Source organism: Benincasa hispida, chromosome 11 (assembly GCF_027475165.1).
Source record: "Benincasa hispida cultivar pf3 chromosome 11, pf3_genome.v1.1, whole genome shotgun sequence".
In the NCBI taxonomy this organism is placed as follows: Eukaryota; Viridiplantae; Streptophyta; class Magnoliopsida; order Cucurbitales; family Cucurbitaceae; genus Benincasa; species Benincasa hispida.
The window spans coordinates 72,789,525-72,797,263 of record NC_143488.1 but is presented as its reverse complement, the minus strand read 5'-3'; the positions used below and the strand labels follow the sequence as shown (position 1 = coordinate 72,797,263).

The window sequence follows — 7,739 nt, the reverse complement described above, 5'->3', positions numbered from 1 at the left end:
AGCTCCAATCTCCTCACGACTATTCTTCAACCTTAGAACCGGATGGTGGGATCCGGTGAGTGATTAATTTGGAGAGGAAAAAAACTAAGTTTTTAGAGAAAGCATTTATGAGATTATCACATAATTCTCATAAAAATCCACTATGACCAAGAAGTCTAAAAGAACAAGAAACTCTTCCTTTTAAAGGCCATTACATGCAAACATGCAATTTTGACCAATTCCAGTTAAGTGGGATTTAGTGGGACAAATGTCTTCAAATGAAGACAACACTTAGCCATGCAAAAGTTGGCATTTTTCACTCACAAATGTTGGATCTTTCCACTAACTTGATCAAAGTTTAACTCTCAAAGTTCACATATTCATATAATAGTCATGGATCTTTAGTTTATTGAATTTAGACTTTACAAGTGCAATTCACATATTCAATAACAGTTTTATTGAATAAACGTCAATAACATCTTTATTGATAATAGAATACGTTTAACATTACAAACTGCGAGTTTTAGGACATACAACCCAACAGTATCAGATGTACCAGGTGTATCTGTACATTTTTTTCATTTCTTGTCTTAAATCGTAGGTTAAACTTGTTTTTTTTTTTTTTACTATTTTTGCAAAACTAAAAGATTTGTGCTATGGGCTTAATATTAATAACTTGTTTTGTCTATTTTGCAACTAGCCGAAAAAAAATATAACAATGCCAAGTATCATAACCCTAGAAATTTCATTGCAAAAGAGAGTATAATTTTAAAAATTGACACATTGACTTACCCGTTATTTTAATTCACCACACCACTTGATTCACCTAATAATACAAAAGTCCCATATATGAAAATAAATTTATTAAATCAACTACCAATACTCAATGATTTGGGTCAACAAAAAAAAGATCTTTATATACAAAACTCTCCAAATACAATACAAAAACAAAATATATTAATACCCCCAAGCAAATGGCCATGAATTCCAACAATAGACATTAACCTCTCAACAACCATGTCAAGAACTAAGAAGTTCATCATATTCACCATTATCATTATAGTTTTAGTTCTCATTTCTTTGTTCATCTTATGGCTAATCACCAAGACCCACAAACTCAAGTTCCAAGTGACCAACGCCAACCTAACCCAATTCAACTTCACCGATGACAGCCAACTCCTTTTCCAACTCAGCCTTAACATGACGGTCAAAAACCCAAATCGTGGCTTCGGAGTTTTCTTTGACAGCATCGAAGTGGTTGTGTTGTATCAAGACATTAAGTTTAGCAACGTGTCGTTGTCGCCATTTTACCAAGGCCAAGAAGGAAAGAGCTTGCTGAATTTAAGCTTTGATGGTCAGCAATTGATGAATCTTGACGCCCAGCAGCTGGCTGTGTTCACTCTTGAGAAACTACTAGATATTTTCTCCATTAAACTTGAGCTTCGTCTTCGTATGAGGGTTAAGATTGGTTTCATTAGGATCAAACTCAATCCCAAGGTTCGTTGTGGACTTAATCTTCCCTTGATTTCTCATGGAAGATCATTTATTCGGTTTCGGATTATCGACTGTTATGTCGCTTATTAATTCCTTTTATCTTACATTTTGAGTATGAAGTGACAGTTATAATGTGGCTGACAGTTTTGGGTTGTTAATAATTTTTTAATATTAATACTCTTTATAAATTACAATTAAGAGGTAAAGTTAGAATTATTTCGACAAAGAAAAGGTATTTGGATCATATCGTAATTATTGTTGAAGTATGCTCGAATTAACTTGTGTTTTAGAAATTTGATACACTTCGATTAATATTGTAAAGTTCTTATTTAAATAACTGAAATAATGGACTTTTTTAAGGCTTGTTGCTTGAATGGCTTTTCCAACATAGACAAATTTTTATTTACTTCTCAAACATTTTTATCAATCACATTGAAATATTAGTAGCTGATATTTCAAAGTCATTTTCTATATTTTCACCAAGTGAAACTTGAGATTCAAAGTATTAATATTTTGGTTGAGAGTATATGTATTTGTAGTCGGCTAAATATTTAAATTACTTTTTTTTTTTTATGTATTATTTTACCTACTGGTCTTATATTTTATGGCTTTTAATGGACGTAATTAAATAATTCATTGAAATAATAAGATACGTTCCAAATTGACAACTTTGTATGTTTATTATATGTGTGTGGGTCTTGAAATGAACCTCTCAATCTTTTCATAAAATTTTAGAATAATATCAACATCAAATATTAAAATTAAATACTTAGATTAATCGTGTTTCACATAGTTGGTTTTTTAGGGTTTAAAATTATGCTAGTGAAATTAAGGAAAACATGTGTGAGAAGTAGTAATGTTTTTAACAGAATTTCTTTTGATTATGTAAAAGGTTTTTAAAATAAAATTTTCATTATTAAATATATTTTCTGGGTTAAAATAGAAAATATAATTAGGTAACTTGTCCATAATACTTGAGTTCATTTTGGATTGCACCTATCATTTTGTAGTCTATATAACTCCAAACACACAACAGAGAAAATTGTAAAAAAGAATTTCACGTGATAAACTTGAATTGAACAATTGGAGCTACAAACATATGAATGTTGCCTATGATACACTCAATGAAGATGACCTTAGATACATGATAAAGTTAGATTTATTTATTTATTTATCAAGTTACATTTAAACATAGTGTAGTTTGTATCACTTTGATAAAATTCTTATTACAGTTTGAGTAATCGATGGTTAATTCCCGTGTCTACAATATTGAACTAAGAAATTAATTAAGAACTGTGGAGGATGAAATTAAACCTAGTTAAATTAATTAAATCTAAGGTTTGGGCGAAGGTAGTTGAACTGAGAAAATGTTTCAATTAGCCTGACCCATTTAAGCTAAGAATGTAAGGTCAGGCTAAGAAAGTGAATCGAGATGGAATATTGAGCTAAGGAAAGCAAGTCGAGCTCAACAGGTGGCTCGAGTTAGGAGGTCAAACTAATAGGCTTTTAAATGCCTTTTAGCTAGAAGCAATATTGTGAAACATGCATCTTAGTCATGCAACGTAGTATACATGTAAAGAAATATAAAAGTAAAAAAATAGATAAAGGGGGAGAGAGGTCGACAAACTGTCGACTACCCCTCCAATTAGGAGAAGCTAGCCCATGAAGGGTTGGTGGCAGAGCTGTGAAGCCCGACTGAAGTGAGAGAAAGAGGGGGTCGGCAGCAACCAACCCGTGAGGGTTGGCAGCTGGACTGTAAAGCCTGGATGACCTCAAAATGAGGTCAACCTCTTTTAAAAATATATACATAAAAAAAATATAAAGGAGGGGTCGGTAATATGCCGACCCCACAACCCATATCCACCCTCAATTGGGCTGACCCAATTGAGGCAGGGAGTTTTGCATGGCCTCTTGACCATGCATGAGAGTTTGAAGGTAAAATTTTCTCTATGCATATGTCGTGAAGGGAAAACCATGTTATTTATGAGGGAATTTTAAGTATGACTTAGGTATATTTGATCCATGCATGAGCCATGAGTTTGCATTGAAAAGCTTTTTTAAGATAATTAATCTAGAGGCTAGTAAAATACCTATCTATGTTTTATGTGACTCAATTATTGCTATATTAAAGAGATATAATCACATTACGAGTAATAATTGGTGAATATAATAATAGATAAAAAAAAAAAAGGCAAAACAAAATAAAGATTGTCATAATTCCACCCAAGAGTCGAGCACATTAAGATTGAAATGTCTAACGCCTCAGATAGTGATGATTCAGATGGAAAACGGACAAGTTAATGATCTATAATAGCTTGGAAGCCGAAGAGGCAAGCTAGTTTTAGTTATCACATAGACGACCTATATAATTCTAGAGGCACGATAAAAAAAGGGTATGTTCTTCAACTCGTACTAGTTTTTACTGAAGGAGTATATTAGCATGTAACGAAAGAACAAGGATCAATAAACATTCTAATTCATTAATTTTGGTTATTAATAAAGTATGCTCATACAATAATAAGAGAGTTTCAAGTCATACCTTTGTAGAACCTCTTGAATCTCAAATTTAGCTACAAATCTTCTCCAATTCTTCTTATGAACCACCTTAAGGTTTTCCTTACCATTCTCTTGGAGCTTTAGATTGAGTTATGGGACTCAAAATAATTTTGAATAAAGGGAATTTAGAGAAGAACATCACTGATGCAACTTGAAGAATCCTTCTTCAACCTTACAAGTTTTCAACAAAACTTCAGCCAGTTCTAATAGTTTGCATCTCCGATTTCCACATCCATATTCTTTATTTATTGCAGGACATTCATACAAAGAAGAATGTTGCATGAGATGCAACTCATGCTTGGTGATTTGAAGCTAGTTGGTTAGGTGTGAACACCTCTCTGGCCAAGAGAATGTGTGTGGAGCAACTCATGAGATGCAACTGATTCCTCTAATGAATAATACAATATAGTCCAACTATGTGTGAACACCTCTCGGGCCAAGAGAAGGTGTATGGTGCCACATCGTTCAAGGCGTAGAATCAGCCCTTAAGGGAGCTATCTATCTACTTACCCTTGCTTCGGAGAAGGAGTGAATTTCATCTTGTGTAGCTGAGTTCTCAGCTCCCAAATCAGACGAACCCCAAAATGGTAGGTTTGAATCGGCGACCTGGCCACTCGCATCCATACAAATCAAAGGACCGCCCTCAATGGCAGAAGTTCCCAACTCACTCAGGATTGAGGCCATGTTACCTATGGTCATCCTAGTGAAGTGAAGTCTCTATCATGAACAGTGGTATATAACGAGACGTTAACACTGCGTGGTCAGGTCTTATACAAACTCTTTGTATAGGACGTCCCTGCTCGCATGTCCCCTACACAAATGATTAGGATCAGATCATTTATGATAAGTCACAACACTTGTGACCATTCCACAAAGCGGGCCGCATCCGTAGCATTACCAGGATAAGGTTTCCCTCCTATATCCATATACTACAGACCATTTTGGTTATCACTCAAGACATGATCCACTTGTATGTCACCACATACATGCTTAAGTTACATACAGATAACCAGGGATTTTATGTTTATTGGTTTGTGGTAAAACAAATAAAACATACAATTGAGCAAAAAACAAGATGTGAAGTAAATATCATATATTATACAACACAAACGTTCGTACAAACTATTTACAAACGACAGGACACGAGAAATTTGGGCATCAACCCCAACAATAATCACATTACGAGTAATAATTGATGAATCAAGCGTCATAATTCCACCCAAGAGTTGAGCACATTAATGTTTGAAATGTGTAACAGCTCGGATAGTGATGATTCATATAGAAAATGGACAAGTTAATGATTGATAATAGCTTGAAAGTCGAAGAGGCAAGCTAGTTTCAGTTATTACATGGAAAAGCTATATAATTCTGGAGGCACGGTCAAAGAGGTATATGTTCTTCAACTCATACTAGTTTTTACCAATTGAATTAAATTCATACCCGATTCTAACTTGAGTGTCGGAATGAATTTGGTTCAACACCACACCGGTGTTAGCTTTACTCATACTTTTGTAGGATATCAAGTTATTCTCCTTGAAAGTAAATATAAATTTTCCGTTGGTACGATTTTTACTATCAACAAGAAAAATATGTCACGGCCACCAGCCACCAGGCTTCTACATTTGGGTTATGGAATAAATAAATAGTCATAATCTGGTGGTTGCTTTTGAGATGATATCGATTAAAAATTAATGACTAATTAAACAGTTGGGATGTACCCTGAGCTATAAATTTTTTTTTTTTAATAATCAATTATTTAATACCTTTTATAACGCATATTACATTTCAAAAACAAAAACATATATTACAAATAAAAAAGTTGCTCGTACGTGGATGAATAATAATAAAAGACTTGAAAAATGAAACTTTTTAGTATACCTTATAAAACATAGATTACAAACAAAAACTTGGTCGTACATGGGAGAATAGAAAAAGACATCAAAAATTAAATTTTGTAAGAACTTGACTGATATATTTATTAAAACTAGTTTGAGTATACGTGGGACCTGATTAAAAATCTTTAAAAGACAAATTTTTAAATGGATATACTTTTAATGAAATTTAAAAAATAAATTTTTGCCACGAAGTTCAAAAGTATTAAAAGAGACAATAAATAAGCCTACATGTATATTTTTTATTTGGTTAATTTACCATGAATATGAAATGTGCTTAAGGTAATTGAAAATTTTTTAAACATAATTTTTCAGAGTAAATATAAATAGTTGAACAAATATAATTTTTGTTGATCTTAAATTATAGATATTGGATTTAAAGCTTTAAAGTAATAAAAGAGATAAAATGAATTTTGTCGCTTATAATTCTAAATGTTTTCAAGTAAAATGAAATCAGACATTAAACATATTTTTTAAAAGATAAAATAGAAAGAAAGCAAGAAAAAAAAAGAGTAAGAGGTGTAGTTATTCTATGAAGGAATTTATGTATTTGTCAAAGAATGTGTCCGATTTTAAATCTCACTTTACTAACCATTTACTAATTGAAAAAAAAAAAAAGTACAATAAACTAAGAATAAGGAAAAAAAAAAAGTAAAAGAGCGGATAAATGATAAAAAAATAATTTTAATTATTTTATAATCACTCTGAAACATATTCTAGAACAATTCCAAGAAATCTCTTCCAAAAAAATCTCCAATAAAATGAATCTTCAACTCTTAAATACTAATATGTTGAGAAGATTATATGCAACCAGTGAGAAAGGGAAACCATAGGTAAAATTATTTTTTCCTTTTTATTTTTGTGTTGACTCATTAGATATTATCAGTTTTATAAGTGATATAAACCCATTACAAAATATATCTTTTATATATTTAATTTTATTAGTATACTTCATATTAGGCATGAAATTCCATTCTATGAATTTCTCATATTTGCAAAACCAAAAATCTTGCTATATTTAGAAATATGGATAATGCTTTTACTTTCCATCTCAAAATTACGTAGTTATTAGTTAACTACTCTATTTTTATCATTATCCTAAATTTTGCAATCCCAAATCATTAGATGTGTATAATCTATACCATATCTAAATAGTGTTTCATGAGGGTTTTCTCTTCCCATTTTATCCTTTAATTTTTTTTTTTTTGGGTAAATACACATTATATCCTTCTCTCTATTTATTTTTGTCCAATTTTTTTTTTAGATTTTTTTCAACAAATTATCTCTGGGAAGGGACATGACATGATTGGAGAGAGAGGATAGAAGCAAAAAGCAAGTCCAAAAATTATATTCACACTCGTTTATAATAAAAAACCGCATCTCCAAGTATCTATCTTTGTGCATTTGATTAAATTATCCTATCATAATTTGACGTGTCATATTACTCTTATTTATTTTTTAAAATATTTTTAATTATTTTTTAGGTAAGCGATGAAAGAGGGAAGTAGGTGCATCTTTATTACCCTTAAAAACAATTTTATTTGTACCATTTGGTTTTTTTTCCTTTTGTTATCAACTTTTCTTTTCCAATTTTTGACTTATTTTCATCGTTAAAAAGGGAAGCATTGCACTTTAATTTTATTCATCTGTATATATTTTTTTAATATTGTAAATTTGAAGAGCACAACGGAATACGGGTATAGAGAAAATATAATATAATAATATATTTATATAATAATATTAAAGATATAATATAATATAAAATAAAATAACTAAAATTATAAAATTGGATAATGAAAATTAGTGGAATTTTGAAGT

General features: G+C 31.1%; 1 pseudogene; it reads left to right on the top strand.

The window, feature by feature from the left end:
* Positions 1 to 996: 996 nt before the first annotated feature.
* Positions 997 to 1,563, top strand: LOC120090811 (NDR1/HIN1-like protein 3 pseudogene; annotated as a pseudogene).
* Positions 1,564 to 7,739: the final 6,176 nt, after the last annotated feature.